The sequence below is a fragment of the Lupinus angustifolius genome, unplaced genomic scaffold, assembly GCF_001865875.1.
Source record: "Lupinus angustifolius cultivar Tanjil unplaced genomic scaffold, LupAngTanjil_v1.0 Scaffold_224_10, whole genome shotgun sequence".
NCBI classification, from domain to species: domain Eukaryota; kingdom Viridiplantae; phylum Streptophyta; class Magnoliopsida; order Fabales; family Fabaceae; genus Lupinus; species Lupinus angustifolius.
This window is the reverse complement of record NW_017727060.1, coordinates 24,710-48,285: the sequence shown is the minus strand read 5'-3', so window position 1 is coordinate 48,285 and position 23,576 is coordinate 24,710. Positions and strand designations below refer to the sequence as shown.

General features: G+C 33.4%; 1 long non-coding RNA gene across 1 annotated transcript; it reads left to right on the top strand.

The window, feature by feature from the left end:
* Positions 1-3,999: 3,999 nt before the first annotated feature.
* LOC109340656 lies at positions 4,000-23,374 on the top strand. Its single transcript, XR_002106820.1, has 3 exons — positions 4,000-4,136; positions 8,676-8,679; positions 23,364-23,374. It is a non-coding gene; the product is annotated as an uncharacterized LOC109340656 (long non-coding RNA).
* Positions 23,375-23,576: the final 202 nt, after the last annotated feature.

Here is a 23,576-nt window from a genome sequence, read left to right as displayed (position 1 = left end):
TCCCTTCTTTCTCCACTCTAATGAGAATCCTACCCTTGTATTGGTTACCCCCTTATTGAATGGTACAAATTACCATTCTTGGGCTAAGGCAATAAAATTGGTCCTTGAATCAAAGAATAAACTCAGATTTATTGATGGAACCTTGCCAAAACCAAGATTGGACGACTCACTATACCGACCATGGATAAGATGCAACACTACAGTTCTATCATGGCTACAACATTCAATAGAGGAACCAATTGTGAAATCTATCCTCTGGATGGATTCAGCGGCTGAAGTATGGAAAGATCTCCAAGAAATGTTCTACCAAGGTGACATGTTTCGTATGTAGAGTTGCTTGAAGATTTTTATCACCTCAGTCAAGGTAAACTCACCATTTCAGAGTACTATACTCAGATCAAAAGTCTGTGGGATGAAATAGAAAATTTTAGACCATCCCTAGCTGCAAATGTATTACACCTTGCTCATGTGGACTGATTCAATGTTTAAGAAACTATAGGGAACAAACTTATGTGATTAGATTTCTAAAAGGGCTCAATGAGCAATATGCTCAAGTTAGATCCCAATTAATGTTACTTGATCCCCTCCCAAGCATTGGTAAAGCCTTTGTGCTGCTGACCCAACAAGAAAGACAATTCAACACACCCACCCTTCCAACTTTAGACACTGATAATAGAGCCTTAAATGTTAACTCCCATAGTGTCAACTCCAAACCAGATCCTCAACCAAGAAACCCCAGCACTTATAATAGCTCTAATTTTAGAGGAAAAAGGAGTTATCCATATAGAGGAAGGGGGACCAGGGCTAACAACACAGGTAGAGGTCAAAACAAATTTTGCACTTTCTATGAAAGAATCAATCACACAGTTGAGACATGCTTTCTTAAGCATGGTTACCCTCCTAGATACCAAGGCAATAAACCCACCAGAATGGCCAACCATACCACTGGCTCATCCTTGGACAGGAAAGCTGCAAATTATTCTGAAGCACAACAGATCAAGCACACACAAGGCTCAGCTAGGACCTTCACTGAAGAGGAAGTTTAGGGAATTCTTGACCTACTACAACAATCAAAGAAAGACAGTCATGTCATCAATTCTGCAGTAAACACCACAGTTCCTACCACCACATGTAACCTTAATTGTCAATGGTTATTGGACACAGGTGGTACAGATCACATTACTCATAATATAACCAATTTTTTAAATTATAAGACTATAGCACCTATGACCATCACCTTAACAAATGGAGATAAGGTCTCAACCTTAATCTTTGGGACAGTTCCTCTTACTAACTCACTTTCATTATCAAATGTTCTGCTAGTGCCACAATTTGATGTGAACCTTATTTTTGTTACCAAACTATTCAATGAATTGCAGTGCCATTTGATCTTTTCTCAGCAACATTGCTTAATTTTGCAGAACCATACCAAGAGGATGATTGGTTCAGCTAGACCTCATCAAGGGCTATTCATGATTAATCTTCAAAATTCAAGACTTTTAAGATCTAACATTTCTGTTGTTGCTAATTCATTTTGTACAAATACTAGTAATTGCCTATGACATTTGAGATTAGGACATATATCTACTTCTGTATTGTTAAATCTTGCCAAACAATTTACTTTTATTCATGTTCGAGATAAACATGTACCTTGTGATACCTGCCATCTATCCAAACGAAAGAAATTGCCTTTCAATAATAGCATCACTAATACTTTGCAACCTTTTGACATTTTACATGCTGACATTTGGGGACCTCATTCAGTCCCTTCTTTATTTGGTCATAAATATTTTTTGACTCTTGTTGATGACCATACTAGATTTACTTGGGTTTTGCTCTTAAAATCTAAAGCAGAAGCTATACCTCACTTGATTAACTTCATAGCTTATATAGAAACTCAGTTTGACAAAAGGCTAAAGTGTTTAAGAAGTGACAATGGGATTGAGTTCTTGATGAATGACTTTCTTGCTTCTCAAGGAATCATTCATTAAAGAACTTGTGTTGAGACCCCTCCCCCCAACAAAATGGGATAGTTGAAAGGAAACACCAACATATCCTCAATGTTGCAAGGGCTCTATATTTTCTATGCCATTTACCATCCAAGTTTTGGAATTTTGCTATCAAACATGTTGTTCATATCATTAATAGATTACCCACCCCTATGCTACAACAGAAAAGTCCTTATCAAAGTCTGCACAACACCCTTCCTACATTAGAAAACTTAAGAGTGTTTGGTTGTTTAGCCTATGCCACAACCCTGCAAGCACGCAGAACCAAGTTCAAACCAAGAGCCAACAAAGCTGTCTTTCTTGAATTTCAAGAAGGTACTAAAGGCTATATCCTATATGACCTTAAATCACATTCTATCTTCCTCTCAAGGAACACAGTCTTTTATGAAGATTACTTTCCTTTTGAACACATCCATTACCCAACCCCTCATTCAATCTACAAACCTCACATCACTAACCCTCCAATATCTGACTTTAGTGAACACATTAGTCCTCCACCATCTCAGGCCTCTGCAGATCCTACACATAGCCACCTCCCTTCCAATCACACTCAACCCAACACTGCTCCACCAATTAGACAGTCCTCTAGAATCATAAAACCTCCTTCACACTTGCAAGACTATCACTGCACTTTAGCAACATCCACAGACATACATCCTACTTCTCCAAAAGGTATGTTGTATCCTCTAAGCTCACCTATAAGTTATGTTAATTGTTCTCCTTTTTATAGAAAATTTTGTCTTGCTATCACCATCATCCTACAAACAAGCATCTACTATACCATGTTGGCAAGAAGCAATGCAGGAGGGGTTAGCAGCATTAGAACTCAACAATGCTTGGTCTTTAGTTTCCTTACCTACAAACAAGTCCATTTTTGGCTGCAAATTGGTCTACAAGACCAAGCTTCATGCAGATGGGTCCCTAGAAAGGTACAAGGCAAGACTAGTGGCCAAGGGATTCACACAAATGGAGGGAGTGGATTTCTTTGAGACTTTCTCACCAGTTGTAAAGATCACTACTATCAGGGTCATCATAGCACTAACAGCTGCAAAGTCTTGGTTTCTAGAACAACTAGACATCAACAATGTATTCCTCCATGGGGATTTACATGAAGATGTCTATATGCAACCACCTCCAGGTCTCCTACCCTCCAATTCTCCTCTAGTCTGTAAGCTTCACAAAATTTTATATGGTCTCAAACAAGCAAGTCGTGAATGACATACCACCCTATCTACCAAGCTTGTCTCTTTAGGGTATCATCATTCATCTGTGGACCAGACTCTATTTACCAAATCCACTACAAATTCCTTCACTGCAATATTGGTCTATGTCGATGACTTGGTACTCACGGGCAACAACATAGTAGAGATCAACCATGTCAAATCAGTTTTGGACAAATCCTAAAAAATCAAAGATCTTGGTCACCTAAGATACTTTTTAGACCTTGAAATTGCAAGATCCACCAGTGGCATCCATCTCAATCAAAGAAAGTACACTCTATCCTTACTTGAAGAATTTGGAAATCTCACATCCAAACCTGCCAAAACTCCATTTGACCTTGCTGTCCAACTTCAGATGGACTAAGGCACCCTTGTTAAGGATCCTTCATCATACAGACGACTAGTTGGAAGATTGATATACCTTACCATCTCACAACCATATATCTCCTATGCAGTTCAAAAATTAAGCTTGTACATGACCAATCCTCTAACAACTTACTACCATGTTGCCCTCAAAGTTCTGCACTATCTGAAAACCTCACCTTCTCAAGGTTTATTCTTCCCATCACAATCTACTTTGAAACTATCAGCTTTTGCAGACTCAGATTGGGCCTCCTGCCTTGACACACGCAAATCAATAATTGGGTTCTGCATCTTCATAGGATCTGCCATCATTTCATGGAAAACAAAAAAACAAAACACGGTCAGCAGATCCTCTTCTGAGGCTGAATACCGCGCCTTAGGTAGCCTTGTTTGTGAACTACAATGGTTGTCCTACCTCTTCAATGATCTTCATCTTCCTCTACCTCACCCAACTCCGGTTTACTGCGATAATCGCTCTGCCATCTATTTAGCTCATAATCCAGTCTTCCATGAACGCACAAAGCACATAGAAATTGACTGTCATGTCATACGTGATAAAAATCAGAAAGGTCTCATTCATCTTCTTTCAATTCCTTCTTCGGATCAACTCGCTGATGCCTTTACAAAGCCTCTGCCACCAAAGTTATTCACTCAGTTCATCTCCAAGTTGGGTCTATTAGTTTACACCGTCCAACTTAAGAGGGGTGTTAAATGGTTCTCACAACCATGGTACCTTCAACCTCAAGCAACAATGGCTGACCATCTACTGGGCCTCTCCTTCTTTTATTTACTTTCAGTATGTATTGCTTTATTTTCTTTCTTTATGTTTTGGGCCATGTTGTTTATCAAAAGCCCAACCAGAACAAGGTAGTGAGTTATCTTTCTTTCCCTTACTAACATTGTAAAACATGCTAAAAATACTAATTTGACCACCATTTAAATTTTTTGGGAATGATTTTGGGTTTTTCAATTTTTGAGGGACCAATTTAGTAAGGCCAAAAAATATGACGAACTAAGAGTATATACTCTTATTTTATTTTTTTAGCCTTTGAAATGAAGTAATAAAAATTAAAAAAAAATTAGGATGATATAAAAATGTATATTTAAAAAATGCATGTCTTTTAGTAAAATACATATATGACGATAAATATTAAAAAATGTATATTTAAAAATATGTAAAAAATAATAATAACAATATAAAAAAATAATTACAACATAAGAAAAATAAACTCATACGTCCAAAATCATGGGTTTGATTTATTTCGGATTACCTTATTTTTTTTATTTTTTTCATTTCCCATTTTACCCTATCATAAAACTTGATATTTGTGTATTATTTATTTTGTGAATCGTGTAATTCAAGTTTAGCAACTTCTATTTATTTGTGTATCATGTTTTTTAATATTTATATTGGTTTTTATATTGTATTTTATGTTAATATAATTTTTTTAGCATTTGTTATGCAATATTAAAAATTAAAAAATTTATAGTAAAAATATATATAATGCTAAATATTAAAAAAATTATATTTAAAAACTAGTGTAAAAATAACCAAAGTAATCATAACATAAACAAATAACCTTATACTTTTTTCTGTAATTTACTATGTAATAAAACAATTTTTCTACCTTACCCAAACAAAACAGATTAGTTTATATTCAGTTTTCAACTATGGTATTAAAACATAAACATATTATAATCTCATTGTTTTTATAATCTGAAACTAAAAACATAATTCATATCAAACTCACTCTAAGTAAATTCTAATTGGTTGTCTAGATGATATCTTGATTTTCCTTTTATCAAATTGGTTGAGAAAAGTGACTATGGATTTTTTTTCTGAAACCCTAGGCTAATCTCTCTCTGTTTCCTGAATTTAACTTTGGGCTCCAAGCCATTTGCGGGTACCAAGGGACTTTTTATCTTGTGCTTCAATTAAGCTTAATTACATCCTATGTGTTGGTACAGTATTTTTGTCTCTTTTAGATTGAGAAGCCGATGCATGCATGGACAATGAACACTAACTATGATGATTATATTGTGGGTGTATTGAACTGTTAACCATGAAAATTTGAGGGTCCTAAGGCTTACCCATACATTATATAATGGTTAAGAAGCCATAATACCATTAAGACTGTGGGCATGACCCGTAGGACCCCAAAACACTTTTGTAGTATTATAAATTATCAAAATATATCCATATTGATCATCGAGAATATGTATAAGCTCTGTTTATTAGTTTCCCAATCAAGCTAAAAGTTTATAAAACACTACTGAGAGTCCTAATTATAGCGAGAGTTAAAATTCCTTATCAAGACCTTAGGTTGTGTTTAATGGACTCAAGTGTGTTAAGGGTTGAATTAAACCTAGAAGCAATTTGAGATGCAAGTTTTCCATGTTCTTCCGATATTTTACTTTATCTTGTGCCTCAAGCTCTAGAGCCAAAAAGTTATTTTGGATTGAATTTAGGTCCCTCAGAGCAATTCTAAGCCAAAGAACCAATTATGCTCGTGAGATGGCCCAATTTACATTATTTTATATATATATATATATATATAATGGATGTATTCTAATGTCTATAACTTTGACAATCCCTAAGTAAATTCTAATAGAACCATTAAGTGTACTTTAACCATTTTAGTAATTATCAGGTAGTCAAAGTCCAATCAAGCTGCAACAAAGAAGTTTTGAGTTTGGTAAAGGATACGATATGGATAGAAGTGTTTTATACATGAGCTTAGACATGATTCAAAGATAGTCATACATTTCTAGGCCATGCCTTATATAATTTTAATTGAACGTAAATTTTACAGCTATGAGTAAATGGGTATTGACATCGATTTGCTCATACATTATTATTTTAGATTTAACGAATGATAATGTGTATATGTTAGTACTTAATGATTGATTTTATTTGATAGAATGATTGTTGAATTTTTTAAGTGATGAAGGATATTTGTATGTTTGATTTAACTACTCATTCTTGTACATTAAGTTTGTGCTAAAATAACTATTTGGATCATGATATATTATTTGTTATTGTGCATTGACATGGAATAAAGAATGGAAAGAAAGATGTATATGATAAATAACATAAAGAAAGAGGGAAACAAAATTCCTGAGTTTTTATGCAAATTAAGGTATTCTTTTAGAAATGAACATTGCTTGGAAATGAACCAAAAATGTATTTTTTTTAGAATTTAACAATGTTTATTTGGTTTTAAATGGATTGACCAAGTTCTTTTTAGAAAATAGGTAATAAGAACAAAAAATAATTTGAAAACCCTAAATTTTTTAAATTTGTATATTTTCTTAATAAAGTGATATCTCAAAAAGTTAAATATTCAAATGACTACATAATTAAATGGATATTCTATCATTGAAAACTTGTATATTTTACAAAGCATTTAGTTACCCCACAAAACCCTTAGTTTTATGAAAAGAATCTAAAAAATGAATCAAGTGCTTCATGTTACTATGCATACTATTAGTAGAAAGTGTACACGAAGATAAGACATTATTCTGTAACTTGATTTTGGGGACATTATAGGTGAAGATTGATCTGTCTTAAAAGGGATGACTCCCTTAGCTAATGGAATTTTTTCCAGTGATTATAGTGACCTTTAATACTCCTTGAAGGTATCATGTTCAGTATTATATGACAGTTGTCTTTTTCCGACCGATGGGTATTCTAACATTAATGAGTGCACATAGATCACCTAAGTATTACCAATGGTATACATTGATGTATTCTTCACGATCGCTTTATTGGTCGAGCTCGACTAGTATCGATACCATTGTTTTGATCGTGTCTTAGGACCCATGTTAGGAGACATTTCTCCATGCACTTATTTAGAGAGTCAGTAGTTGAGTCAAAGTAGACCTTGCATATGACGCATTTAGGAATGGCAACGGGGCGGGTCGGGGGCGGATTTGCACATACCCAAACCCGAACCCGAAATTCAAAACCCGAACCCGAACCCAAACTCAACGGGGTTGAAAATAAAAATACCATCCCCGAACCCGACGGGTTTCGGGTAACCCGAACCCGAAAAAAACCCGAAAATGATAAAGTGTTAAGGAAAATATGATATTATTTTCGTGTAATTTTACTCTAACATTTCTATTTTCTCTTGTATTACTTCATTTCTTTTATGTTTGAAGATCCAATAGTATATAAAGTAACATTAGAAATTAAAAACAATTGGCAAATGATAGAAATTTCAATTTTAAATTGAATTACCTTACTTCGGGGCGGGTTCGGGTTAGGGTCTTTGCTATACCAAACCCGAACCCGAAATTTAAACCCGGGTAAAACCCGAAATTTAAACCCGGGTAAAACCCGAAATTTAAACCCGGGTAAAACCCGAAATTTAAACCCGGGTAAAACCCGAAATTTAAACCCGGGTAAAACCCGAAATTTAAACCCGGGTAAAACCCGAAATTTAAACCCGGGTAAAACCCGAACCCAATCACATCGGGTTTTCCCCGTTAAATTCGGATTCGGTTTGGACGGGTACCCACGGGTTCGGTTTTTATTGCCAACGCATTCAACATGACATCTCAATTTCATATATAACCATATTCATGTCTTAGGTATTATATGATGTATATTGTAATTTTTATGTTGTTTTGTTTCTCATATATATAGAAACAAGCACTATCTAGATTTACATTTCAGTGTTGATGGATTTCAAATAATCCATATGTGACTCCGCCAATGGACTATAATGTGTTAAGGGTTGAAATAAACGCAGAAGTAATTTGAGAAGTAAGTTTGTCCTGTTATTCTCACAATTCCTTTTTTCTTGTACTTAAAGCTATTGAACCTAATGAATTTAGGTCTCTGAGACTAATTCTAAGCCAAAGAGCCAATTATGATTGTTAAATTTTTATCATTATATATATATATATATATATATATATATATATAATATGTGTGTGTGAATGTATTCTAAAGTCAATAACTTTATTAGAACAATCTCTAAGTAAATTCTAATATAACCATTAAGTGTACTTTAACCTTCTTAGTAATTATCAGGTACTCAAAGTCTAGCCAGGCTGCAACAAAAAAAGTTTTGAGATTGGTAAAGGATAAGATATGGATAGAAGTGTTTTATACATGAGCTTAGACATGATATAAAGATATTCATACATTTTTAATTTAGGCCATAAACAATTTTAATCGAATGTTAATTCTCCTGCTACGAGTAAATGAGTATTGAGGCTGATTTACTCATACATTACTATTTTAGATTTAATGACTGATAAAGAGTATATGTTAGTACATAATGATTGATTTTATTTGATAGAATGATTTTTGAATTTTCTTAGTGATGAAAGATATTTGTATGTTTGATTTAACTGCTCATTCTTGTGCATTGAGTTAATGCTAAAATAACTAATTGGATCATGATATATTTATCATTATGCATTGACATGACATGGGATATGAACATTTCTCATGGAATAAAGAATGTAAAGAAAGATGTGTATGATAAATAACATCAAGAAAGAGGGAAACAAAATTCCCGAGTTTTAACGCAAATTAAAGATATTCTTTTAGAAATGAACATTGTTTAAAAAGGAACCAGAAATGTATTTTCTTTTTAGAAATCAACAATGTTTATTTGGTTTTAAATGGGTTGACCATGCTTTTTTAGAAAATAGGTAATAAGAACAAAAATAATTTGAAAACCCTAAATCTTTGAAATTTGTATATTTTCTTAATAAAGTAATATCTCAAAATGTTAAATATTCAAATAACTACATAATTAAAAGGATATTCTATCATTGAAAACTTGTATATTTACAGAGTATTTGGTTACCCCACAAAACTCTTAGTTTTATAAAAAGAATTTGAAGTCATGTTTTTCATGAATCGATTCATGTTACTATGCATACTATTAGTAGATAGTTTATGGGATGATAAGACATTATTCACTGACTTGGTTTAGAGGACATTATAGGTGAAGATTGATCTATCATAAAAGGGGTAGCTCCCTTAGTTGATGGAACTCTTTCCAGTAATTATAGTGAACATTGACACTCCTTGAAGGTATCATGTTAAGTATGATATGGTAGTTGTCTTTTCCGAATGATGGTTATTCTAACGTTAATGATGTTAGGTATCGGTGGCAGAATACACCTAGAAGGGGTTGAATAGGTGTGGCGGAACTCAATTTCCACTTTTTTGGTTTTTACACACTTGGTGAAAATCCTCAGTTAATCGATTAACAACTGGTCTTAATCAATTAACCAGTAACAGAAACAGAATGACCAGATCATCTTCTTGCACAGTTATTAACCAACACACAAACAGATATACAACAGATACTTTCCTACAAGATTAACAATAACATAGCAAGGAACAAGTATGCAAAATATTAGTTCTTGAATCGCATTAAAACATCTTGAAACATAAAAGAGAAAAGGATAGAAAAGATTGCGCAGAGAATTTATCCTGGTTCGTTTTGCTATCCACTGCAAAACTACATTCAGTCCTCCCCTCTGATTTGGGAGATTTTCCTTCTTCACTATGAAACACAATGTACGTTACATACACGCTTCCAAATACAAAACTTGAACGCTCCCTTCTTGAAACCCAAAGAACTTCGTCACCCTTGGTTTGACCTTTCCCAAAACCGCCTCCCAAGAAAACCTTTCTTATGCGATTCGGCCCCAGCCGTATCGCTCTTTATCCCAAGACCTCCAAGTCTTTGTGTGAAGAACACCTTACCTAACCACAGCTAGGATTTTCCCAATCCTTTAACAACAATGCTTTTGAGTTATGAATGAGTACTTAATACTCGGATATTACAATGAAAATCAAAAACCCTAAAAAAACCTAAGAAAGAACTCACAAGACGTCCTAGTCTAATATGAATATTCATGCATGAAGTTTCTTAAAATATGCAATCAAAAAGATCTATCTCTTTTTCTTTCAAGAAAACACAAGAATATGCAAGAAAGCTTTTTAACGAATCATGCAATATGAGTATGAAATCTAAAGCCTTAGCATGATCTAAACTTTCTCCTAATTCAACACTTCTTTAATAGATTCTAACAATGATGATCTATATCTTTTCTTTTGTGTTTTTCTCTCTTTTTCCATCATGGTCGTTTCTGCAATTAGCTAGTATTTATACAAAACAGTTTTTGCCTCTTAAAAATGGTTTTTCAGTTATGTTGTTGAAACAGCAGAAAAACACTCACGTTAATCGATTAAGCCATGAGGTTAATTGATTAAAACAGTGTAAAATCAACTTGTTAATGCATGGTGAACTACCAATATGATATATGCTCATGTAATACAAGATTTCCAAATATAATACATTTAATGTACAAAATCAATGTATTCAAATGCATGAACCTAATTATCATATATTTCTAGATGATGTCTCATTTTAGTGGATTAATTACTTTATTAAGTCTTGTGAGACTCACACCTAGGTTTACCTAACCTAGACTCAATATCTATGGCAAGCATCTTAGACTTCTAAAATGATAATAAAGAATAATAGCATAAGTCTAATAAGACACCACTTGAGCCCTCGACATGTTGATTGTTGAGCAATCTTCAAGCTTTAACTAATTTCTTGTCTTCATCAAAACATAGGCAAACGTTGCTAATGCAATCTTTGACGCTTTGCACTCTCAAATGAGTGCACATAGATCACCTAAGTATTCCCAATGGTGTACGGTGATGTATTCTTCCCGGTCGCTTTATTGGTCGAGCTCGACTAGTATCAATACCATTGTTATTGATCGGGCATTAGGACCCGTGCTAGGAGACATTTGTCCATGCACTTATTTAAAGAGTCAATAGTTGAGTCAAAGTAGACCTTGCATATGACACATTCAGGATGACATCTCAATTTCATATATAACCATATTCATCTCTTAGGTATTATATGATGGCTATTGTAATTTTTATGTTGTTTTGTTTCTCATATATGGAAACAAATACTCTCCAGTTTTACATTTTAGGTTTTGATGGATCCAAATACTCCTTATGTGACTCCCCAATGGACTCAAGTGTGTTAAGCGTTGAAATAAACTCAGAAGTTTTGAGAAGTGAGTTTGTCATGTTATTCCCACAATTTCTATTATTTTGTACCTCAAGCTATTGAGCCAAAAAATTATTTTGTAATGAATTTAGGTCTTTGAGACTAATTCTAAGCCGAAGAGTCAATTATGATCGTGAGATTTTTATCATGCCCAATTTGCATTCTATGTATATGAATGTATTCTAATGTCTATTACGGACAATCCCTAAGTATATTCTAATAGAACCATTAAGTGTACTTTAACTTTCTTAATAATTATCATATACTCAAACTCCAGTCACACTACAACAAAGAAGTTGAGTTTTGTAAAAGATAAGGTGTGGATAGAAGTGTGTTATACATACATGAGCTTAGATATGATTCAAGGATAGTCATTTATTTCCTTAAAATTTTAAGTTAGAACCATATTACTTGTTTCCACATCATTTCCTATGGGGTCTTAATTTTTTGAGCTGATATGATGTTAAAATGTGGTAAGAGCCATGAAAATAAAGCTTCTTGATGAATCAAGAAGTATATAAAAGAAAGCTTAAAGAAAGAAGAATGATAAACAAAGATTGATAATATTCTCATTAAATGAATTGAATTACAAGGAATAAGGGAATCACCCTTTATATACTAACTAGTTAATCGATTAACGAAAACAATATTACAACTAACAAATCGAAATCAACTAACAACTTTAACATCCCCCTCAAGCTGGAATGTGTCAAGCATTCCAATCTTGAAATAATTGTGTTGAACACCACACATACTCTTATACCTCCTCTTGTTGGTGAGCGAATATTCGTCTCCCAGTCTTGAAATCTGAACGTGAAGCAATACTGACGCTTAACCACCATTTGGCAGAAGCAATTTCATCCAACGCTTAACAATCTTTTTGACAGAAGCAAACCAATCATAATGGGTGAAAGAAAGAAATGAGATGGACCTTAATCTTGATCCTTATATGTTGTTTCAATGAGGAAAAATTACACACTAATGTTGTCTGTTTAATGAGAGAGAGGGGTAAAGAAACTAGAGTAATAAAGAAATGAGAAATAATTTGGATAATAGATGAAAGAATGTGATATAGCTTCCTTAATTTGATGATCGGCCATTGTGCATGGTTGGGCACACAATGTTGCATGATATTCTTGTTTCTTGATGTTGTTCTTGGTCTTCCCTATCTTCTTCAAGTTGTTGGACTTCCCCTTCTTGACAAAGATAACAAGTTCTTGTAGTTGCATCATATTGCTTTGATCATATTTAAACAACATAACTATTATTCTGAGTCATAGAACCAAAGAACGTGTAGAGAATATATCTTGTATCCTCATCTTTAGTGTCATCCATTCAGAAACAAATTACAATTGCAAAGAACCAGTCTTTCCAGAAGCACGATCAATCTACATTGTAGCATTGCCAGTGGATGCAAATGGTGGAATGTTCTTTGGACTTTCATTTGGAAGTTGACCATTATTTCCACTCGAAGAGACTAGAGATGAAAAAAAAAAGCAAGTGGAAGAACTTAAGGAAAAGTTTGAAGGTCTGTGCAAGGTGATAAAGGATGTATTGAGTGATAAGGTTGAATCTTGGAATTGAAGAATAATTAGCTCTTATACCATGTTAAAATGTGGTAAGAGCTATGAAAAGAAAGCTTCTTGATGAATCAAGAAGTGTATAAAAGAAAGCTTAAAGAAAGAAGAATGAGAAACAAAAATTGATAATATTCTCATTGAATGAATTGAATTACAAGGAATAAAGGAATCACCATTTATATACTAACTAGTTAATCGACTAATTAAACTCTTAATCGATTAACAAAAACAATATTACAATTAACAAACCGAAATCAACTAACAATTTTAACATATGAAGTGAATTAGATTACACAAGATGACGTGGTTATGTGCATTGATTTTTTTAAGAAACAATACTAAACGACATTGTTTCGCTGTAAATTTAATAATGCTCACCATGGAAATGCCACATATGACCAAATGTGCTGATAACGTGCCAAGTCACCCATTTTTTACCTTTAACAGGCACAGGTTGAGCAATCTTTTGAGAAATGTTATGGAAAGGGTTCGAAGACATGATATTCACATCATAAGAAGTCATTGGCACCGATAAGTTGTTTGGTGGTATAGGAAGATACTTCAAAACATCCTTCTTGAGGAAAATATCATTTTCCGACAGGTTTTTTCTTTGTACCAAGAGAAAATCTCTTTATAGTTTATCTTTCTTTAGAAGGAAGCAAAGCTCGAATATTAGAACCATCATAGTCATAACCATATTCTTCTAAAATGTTCCACATTAAAAACTAGACTGCATCTTTGACTTGGACACCTTGAGTGCCAAATAACAAGCCCCATCAATTATTTTGACCTTCCGGAGAGAAACTTGTGTAACATTAGTATCCCGACAACATGAAGGTAATAATCTTTGTGTTACCCCAATACTTGATCCTAGAAACTTGGCTTTTTCGTTTTCAAGCAATTTAAGCAAACTAGGCTGAAAATCCTCTTCAATTCACTAATATGTCTTGGATGGTATATTGGAAACGGTAGCTTAATGTATCCAAAATGACCTTCACATTTTTCAGATTCTAAAGTACCATATGATTTACATATGCCAATTTCAAGGGGAAGGCCAAGAAAAGGATTTGTCGGCTGACTGCATGACTAATGCTAGTATCATTAATGGATGTTGTACAAACTTCCTGGAGCATGTAGCCATGCCAAATCTCATCGGACAACCTCCCTATCCATGATTATGCAATTAAAATATGAGTGTCTTGAACAATTGCACTATTGTGCAGTATATAAATACAACATTGTCCAGTAGATAATGGTTCAATAAATATTTTATTTCACTAAATTATAATGATGTTGCAAGTGTGTAATAATATCGATTGGTACAAGAAAATCATCTAAAACAAGTAACATTTAGGATAATTGTCATATATTTTGTTTTAGTTTATATGAGACTACTCTTACTTTTTTGGAATTTTAATTAAGTTGTATTGGAATTTATAAGAATCTACTTGGATGAGGTCTAGTATTGGCATTTACAATTTTATATTTAATGACATTAATCTCCTAAAGATTCCATTCAGATAATGTTAAAAACCTCCACAATCTAACTGCTGCAATTCCTCAAGGTAGCAAGGGTCGCCAAAAACCTCCATGGATCATTTGTGGCAAAAATAAATGAGGCAGTTTGTTCAACCTCTGCAAATTTTACTGCCGAATTCTAAAACATTGACCAATAACAAAAACACCCTCCACCTATTGTCAACTAAGTAATGAGTTCTCAATTTCAAAAATTATCAGTATGAGGCAAAAGTCAAGAAATCATCAACCAGGTTACTATTTTTAATGTAAATGTTGGTTATGAACCCTAAATATAGAGTTTCCATAAAAATGACATCATAAATTATGGAAAGTAACATCGAATCATGATAATCTTTGAGCGCTCAATCAACAAAGATTAAGCAACAACTTACGAAAGTAACATTTATTACAAGGCACTGGAGATGACAAAACGGGTCGCTCGGCTCGTTTCGCCCGCGCTTGTAAATGTTCGCAAAAATTTAAGTAGACACGAACATGTCCGCTTTAGTATAACGGACAAAAGTCAATGTCCTGTCCATTTTAAAACGGGTTAACGGGTGACTCGCATACATTGTTGAATAATTAAAAAAAATAAAAAATTATATAATAAATAAAATTAAATTAAATAAAGTAGTTGAAAATAAATAATTAACAAATTTTTTAATATTTTATATGAAGTTTAAAAAATCACATTAAATTACAATTTTTTAGGGATTAAAAATCATACTATGTCATAACGTATTTAAAATTTTCTTACTTTTCCTTAAATTATATTTATGGGCCACCCGAATTGCCCAACGGGAATGCCCGCGAACTTGGCGGACAAAACAGGTCGAGCAAAACGAGCAAATGGGCGAAATTTGTATGTCGTACCCTCAAAAAATGTGGACGCGCCCTATGCCCATTTTGCCATTTATAAAAGGCATAGAATTTTAACAAGAGGAGATTACACTTAGCACCATGCATATGCTATAACTCAAACATCAATGAAAATAACAAGTGAAATACTAAGCATTAGTTTTAGAAAGAGCATAGAATGATTAAGAAACTATATATATCAGAACTTGAAAAGTTTGCTTTGAAGTTACTAAAGTTATATACTCTAATTGGACATATCCTGCTGAACCATCAGCTTATCTATAAATAATGAATATACTCATTAGTTCATGGATGACATCACATCTATTCTCTCAAAACACACAGATGCTCTAGCTTCTTTGAACTAGAAATGGAAATGCATTAGAAATTGTGTTGTGACTGTTTGATATCCGTGTTACAGCCCCCTTGCATGCTTATGTGGTGCACTGTGTATTATATTGATTGTCAGCTTTGAGTAACATATTACAATAAATGAAGAAAATAATAATATAGTAAGATATTTTTATCTTTTTATATATAATGAAATAACATTTTTGTTGTAAAAAACATATGTAAAATCAAGTACTTATCTCTCCATTAATAAAAAAGATTCTTATTTGTCAGCTTTGGGAGTGTCAAGTGTGGTCTTTAAGTTCCTCTCACCAATCTACTACATTTGGACATTGCAATTCTCAATTGCTTGCAATGATGAAATGCTTGTGTTGTGTCTACTCTCAAATTTAAATTGTTGCTCCTTGCAATCTGAAGTGGTCAGGGTGATACTTGTTTAGGTGGTTTCTCTTTCACCACATTGTTTCTTAAATTGATAAAATAATGCTATATTTTAAGTTGTGCATGTGCCATTTTTTGTGCAGGTGGAACTTGGCCTTAATTCCAATATGTTATTATAAATTATTTCAATCTCTATGTGAAGATTTTCTAAATGGAAAACCTTCTTATTTGGAAGAACATTAACCTTATAATATGGTAGTAAGTAGATGTGCAATGTTGGGTGGACAACAGTGCAACGGTTCTTATAATGCAGGGGTTTTCGATGTTTTGGGGTTAAGAAATAACATGTGGCGGTCCTAGGCGATGCAGTGGTATGGGCTTAGAGTGGGGTGCGATACGGGCAGTTGGTGTATGGCAGCCGCTGGTGGAGGGTTTTTTGTGTTTTGAGACAACTAGGTAAATGGGAGAGGGGAAGAAGGTTAGAGATGAGGGGTAATCGTTTTTGAAATGGAAATTGTAAAACTACCTTTATTATTAAATCCATGACAATTAGAATAGAAGGGTTAATTTTGTCCAAAAATCTTAGTGCACAATGATAACCTACTCCAACCAAAAATGCTCTTTACCTAGATTAGCAAAACGATATATATGTATGAGTTTTGCTAACATGAGTCCAGCCTTTTCTATGAGGGTGGATATCTGCTGTCAAACAATTAATGTCACTTTGCGTGCCATTAGCTATGAATGATAAAAAATATTTAAAAATTAAATTTTAACTTGATTATTTTTTTCAGCCAATCATAGTGTCATAGCACATAAAGTGACACTAATTATGAACTAGCATATGTGCTCCCTTTCTATGAATGATCATATTAGTAATGTGTACCAAAAAAAAGTGGACACAAATATCTCAATTAAAGGCAAGGCACATGTCAAGCTCATTTAGTATAAAAAACTATTAAAATTAAAAAAATAACAAAATTTTGATCATCTCGTTACCAAATCTTTCAAACCTATCTCATTCGTAATCTTTTCTCCTATATCACTCGAAGACACTCTAAGTTGCCACCTCAACTGAATGTGAACTGCACACACAGCTGCCACCATGCAGAGCCACCATCGCAGCAAATATCAACAACAAAATCCGAGAATTTCATGGCAGGACTGGGCAGCGATGTGGCGCAAAACGGTGAAGGGAGGAAACTGTGACGTTTTGTGGAACTAGAAGGTTTGTGTTTTGTTCTAGAGGTATAGAGGTTTGTGTTTTGCTCGAAAGCAATGATGTAAAAACCGTACCGTATAGGCCGGTTCAAACGGAAAACTGGACCCCTAATCGGTACAGTATAGATATTGAACCGACCAAGTATCAAAACCGGTTAACCAGGTGGTATTTGACTAAACCGGCTGGTTTATACACATTTTTTTTAAAAAAAACTTAAAAACTTAAAAACCCATTACAAGGTGATCCATTTTTCCAACCCTTCTTCAAGACTTCAAGGCACATGTTTCCAAGACATACTTAGATTATATATTTTGGTTCCTAATATTCGTGTGTAATTTCAGTGACATTTGTGTAATGTTGGAGTACTGTCTGAAGATAGGATTTGGTGCAAAAATATAATCTCGATATGAGACAATTTTGACTTCTTGGTGTTAAATGTTAAAACTCCAAATTTATTTGTTTTGTAGAGTGAATTATGAACTTGTATAATTTATTTATATCTTACGGTTGTTAAGTGATACTTTTGGATTGATATATATTTTATAATTTAGACTTTGAATTTGTTAAAGACTTAAAGTTGTTTGTTTATGTGAATTTTGAGTATATTATGAATATGGATTATAAATTTGAGTATCTACCTATTTGAATTTTTTTTGTTATATGTTTATATATATAAATATAAGCAGGTATGTCTGATTTAACCGACATGCGGTTTAATTATTGATCAACCGGTTGAACCATTGTACCACTATACTAGTACCCTGACCAGTTTGATAACTAGTGGTACGGTTTTAACAACACTGCTCTGAAGGAAGATAAGTTTCGTAACATAGAATAATGGAAATGGATCCTCTTCATTTAAAAAAAAAATTGATGGTTCAGATTTTAAAATTTTTTAAGTACAAAATTATTATAAATGATGAAATAAATTTGGGTCTCACATTCCAGTAATGGACCCTCCAATATTGGAGAGGGTCTCAGCCCGAGAATAATTGGGTTTGGTAGGTGGGTAACCTTAATTTGTCATATTTACTCAAATAACTTTGACAATATATTTAAATTTATTTAAGCAAGTAAGGATATTTTTGTCTACTTTTTAGAGTACATATTGTTAACATGATCCTTCGTAGAAAAGGGTGAATATATATATATATATGAAACTTTCGAAAGAAGGAACAAAATATGATCTTAGGATAAGATAGGTGTGTTATATGGCATCTTATTTGTACTTTATTTTCTATTAATATACATCCTTGATGTTCACTTATTTAGTTGAAAACCATTAACTATAGTTAATATTTCTAAGCACTCGTATTTTCTTTTAGTTTTGTAGCATGTTTTCTATTAGTTTAAGCTGTGAAAACCATTAACTATGAACTAGATATAGCAAGCTAGATTGTGTCATGATTATCACTCAAGTTGTTGTGAACCCAATAGAGAACAAGGAGCCCAACGTTGATGAGGATGTCTTGCATGGCCTAGGAGGACCCATGACTAGGACAAATGCTAGAAAAGCACACCAAGTGCTTAGGCAACTCATGAGCTTCATCATGGATTCAAGTCCAAAATGGTCCAAGGAGAAAACCAAGCACATTCATTACATTACCCAAGATAAGGAACCATGTGGAGGCCATGGCCTTGCGGTGCATCCACCATGACAAGTTTTGTTATTATATCCAAAATAAGTGGGAAGTGTCTTAATCCACAAGTAATTAGGATTGTATTATTTTTATGAATTTCTTAATTATCTTTTAAGTTATTATTTCGTTTCACCAAATAAATGAGTGTTTATTGGAAAGGCGTGTGGAAGAGGAGCACAAGGTAAATTCAAATTCCTTGCACAAACCATAGAGCAAATCAAGCTAGAAGATTAGGCGCCAAGCTTAAAAGATGAGACGTTAGGCGGCTCAACACTCAAATTCAAAGATTCAAGCTAGGAGAAAATCTTGGCACAACTAAATCAAAGCTAAAGCATGGAGATTAAAATTACACACCAAATTCGGCAAGCATGATCAAAGCGCATTCAAATTCAAGATATGCATGGAGATCAAGTTGGTTGACTCGACAAGACATGATTCAAGGCATTCCAAATTTAAGTTGATGAGAAGATAATGTGGAGATTAAGCTAGTTGCTCATCAAATTCGGCTAGCATGATTCATGGCAAAGGAGATAAGATCCACATCACTTTAGGTCAAATTACTAGAGAATCTCGGCCAAAATTGGGTAATTCAACTCAAATTCAAATTTGGCACTTGGAGTAAATCTTGGCTTGATAAACATGACAAATCTCGGCCAATACTTATTTAAACCAACTCAATTTTCAAATTTGGCACATGGACAAAATTTTTGGCTCGGCCAATAAAGAAATTCGACCAAGACCTTGTCAACTCAAATCAAATTCAAGCAAGGCACATGACTAGGTCAAATCTCAAGAGTCTCGGCCAAAACACTTCAAGACTCATTCAAGTTTTCAAACCAAATCACAAGTGAGGAAATCAAGGCCAAGGATAATTCAATTGACCCATGAAGATTTTACCATGTTTTAGATAGGATTTTATTTTTCAAATTGAAATGTAATCTATGAGTAAACTTAGTATATATGTCTGAATCTCTTTCCCTCTACTTTCTGCTATGTCAAATTTCATGTAATGGTGCAATATTTATTTAGGTGCTAAACTGTATTATCTCCACTACAATTTTATGGGTCATGCTAAGAAAGCAGTGGATGATTTATGTTCTTCTTGTTGTATGGATATGACATATAAAGTACATGCACTTAATTCAAATATTATCTATCATTCTCCTTTTGATTGTATAGTAACCTATAGGGTCATGCCAGTGTGCATTCCATATTAGGATTCTGTTATTATTTTTCCATTGTTAATGCTTATATAAGGATACTTGATTTTCTTGTTATACTAAGCATACTTTTGTGTACTTGGGATTTTCTTGAAATATGGAGAGGGTCTTACATTTCTATGTTATACTAAGTATCAACAATGAAAAAATAATAACAACATCCTGATATTGAATGGATAGAGTCAGAACCTCATATGTAATTATACAAAAGATCAAAGGGAAAATGATAGATAGTATTTGAATTAGGTGCATCTATTCTATGTGCCTTACCATACAACAAGAAGAACATAAATTAACCACTATTTTATTAGCATGGCCCATAAAATTATTGTGAGGATAGTACAATTTAGCACCCAAATAAATACTTGCATCATTATGGTGCATGAAATTTAACATAGCAGAGAGTAAAAGGAAATAGATCTAGACCTATACACTAGAGATGGCAGGCTTGAAAATTAAAAGTGTTCTCAGTACAAAATGAAAGAATATATAATTTATAGCCAAACTACTAGAGTCATAATCATGACACAATCTAGAATGCTATATCTAGTTTATAATTAATGACAAACAGTGTTTTAAATTGCGGTCACGATTATTATGATTGTGGTCATTGCGATGCGAATTATGACCGCTGCAACATGAAATTAATTAATATATGCACAAAATACAAAAATAATGCATAATTACTATAAATACTATTATTATTCATTTTGTATAAGTTTTTTACTCATTATTTGATTTTGTTTCATGACAATTAATAATTTAAAATAAAATTTTAATAAAAATAACATCATTTTTCAATTAAAAGAAAATATATTATCATTTTTTGCATTAACAAAAGTGAATTATATTCACTTACAAGATTACAATATATTACAATTCTCATTATCATTATCATCAATTACATTCACTTAGAAAAATATAATTATATTGTCCATTTAAAAAACTACCCAATATCCATATAGACATTTCTAAATATGATTATATTTTTAGTAAAACATTCCTAAATATTTTTATTTTCTACCATTCTACAAAAGTTGCAATGAGCCCATTTCTACCAATTTCAATTTCTTCACCTGCAAAATGCAAATCCCCTCTCAATCTCATTTAGCAAATGAAAATCTCCTCTCATCCTCTCTTCTTCACTCAATCTCTATTTTCTCTAATCTGCAAAAAAATTATTTTCTAAAATCTTATTCTCCAATTCAATATGACAACTCATCTCACCCTCTCTTATTCTCTCAAGACTCTCATGAGTCTCCTCTCTCTCAATCTCAAGCGGTACAAGAAAACTGAACAGGGGCAGCTTCAACCTCCAAGAACAGAAACAATGCGCCCATCAACGGCCAACCCGCGACACACATTCATGAATAACAGGGAGCATGGATGAATGTTTGACTGCTTGGAATTGAAAGCAAAAACAGAACGGGGGAGAAAAGCAAATTTTCTGTTACAAGTACGTTCTGTTGCGGGCGCAACACCGTTTTGTTGCAGATTTTGTCATGAATTTCAATCACATCGCAATTGCGTGCGGTGCCAATGTGGTGCCAATGCGATGCCGACCACATCCGTTTTGTTGCAGCCGCAATACATAATGTGGATCGCATTATAAATCTTTGATGGTGAGCATGGGTTAGGTTAATGTTGGCCGGCTTATATTTTTGAACTCGAACTTGGCCCAAAACCTGAAGCTAACCCAACCCCAATTGTCAATTGGACCAATGTTTGACCCCGAACTCAACCCTATACACATTCCAAAAAGTAGTTGTGTTTCCTACCTGGAAGCTGAATTTCAAATACTTGAGTTTTTGTCAAAAACACTCCGTTTAGAAAGGAGTATTGATTTGCAAAGCTAGAGTGTCAGTAGCACACTCATCATTGGATTGTACACTTCCATGACTTATCTGCACATAGTGGCAAGGGTGCTTATGGAGCTCTGATGATAATTCTTTCAAGGGAATTTATGTTAATGGTATGTTGAAGGATTGAGCAGTCTTGCTGATTTTTTAGCCATTAATTTGGTGCCAAACATTCAAAAGATTACTAAAAATATTTTTTTAGAATTTTGAGCAGGATATCTCACAAGCATAACTATCACAGTGATAATTGAGTAGTGATGATAGTTAGAATAAATCTCTTCTCAATGTGATAACTTCATTATTTGAACTCAATTCCTCATAGCTATAAGCAAACTTTTCTTTATGATCAAAGACCAAGACATTTAGGTTCAAATTGAGACCAGGGACATGTCTTCAATCTTGAACATGCAAGTAACATTAAGATCAAAGACATGTTACAATAGTTTAAATATTACTTACTACTAGCAGAATTTTAACTTTATACTTTTTTATAACAAGGAGTTTATGTCATTACAAAATGTAAGATAAAACAAAGAAATAGAAATAATCAAATCATAGTAGTTAAATTACATAAAAAAATCACAAGACAAAAGCGTTAAATATGCAAAGCAAATAAAGAAGAAAAATCAACCAAACAATGGAAGAAGCTAACCAATGAGCTTTATGGAGATTCGCAAGAAAAAGGTTACACAATGGCTGTTCAGATAATGTTCCTTTTTCCCTTTTCTAACTTAGAAATAAAAGGTAATGACTGAGCGGAATTCTGAATGATCCAGTAGAAAGAGAAACAAGCTAAGCAAGTACCACCCTGTTCAGATAATCAATTGTTTTTTTTTGCTCTTGTTGTTTTTGTTGTGTATTATTGTCATGCTTTACAAAAATTTAACAAGAGGAAATTAGGGAAATAAAAAAATCAGCATTGGGGAAAAATAAAATCGATTGCTTGAACGAGAGAGAAAGAATATGAACACCTTGATGGCTTGAACGAAAACCTTGATATGATGAACTTGCAGAGGGTCGATGGTTGAACTTGAAGATGGAGAGTTGATGGCTTGCTTGAGTATAACCGATAGTGGGAGAAAAAGTATGAGTGAAGAGAAAAAATGACAACAAAAGAGAAATATGAAAAATAATGCAACAAGAGGGTATCGAACTATTACAAGGAACCATGTGTTGAGTTAATGTTGGTCGGCTTATTTTTTTTTTGAACCTGAACAAAACAGATTTTCTGCTGCTCATTTTTCTCAACTACTAAAAGTTTTGCTCTAGTTCCTCGCCACCCTGAA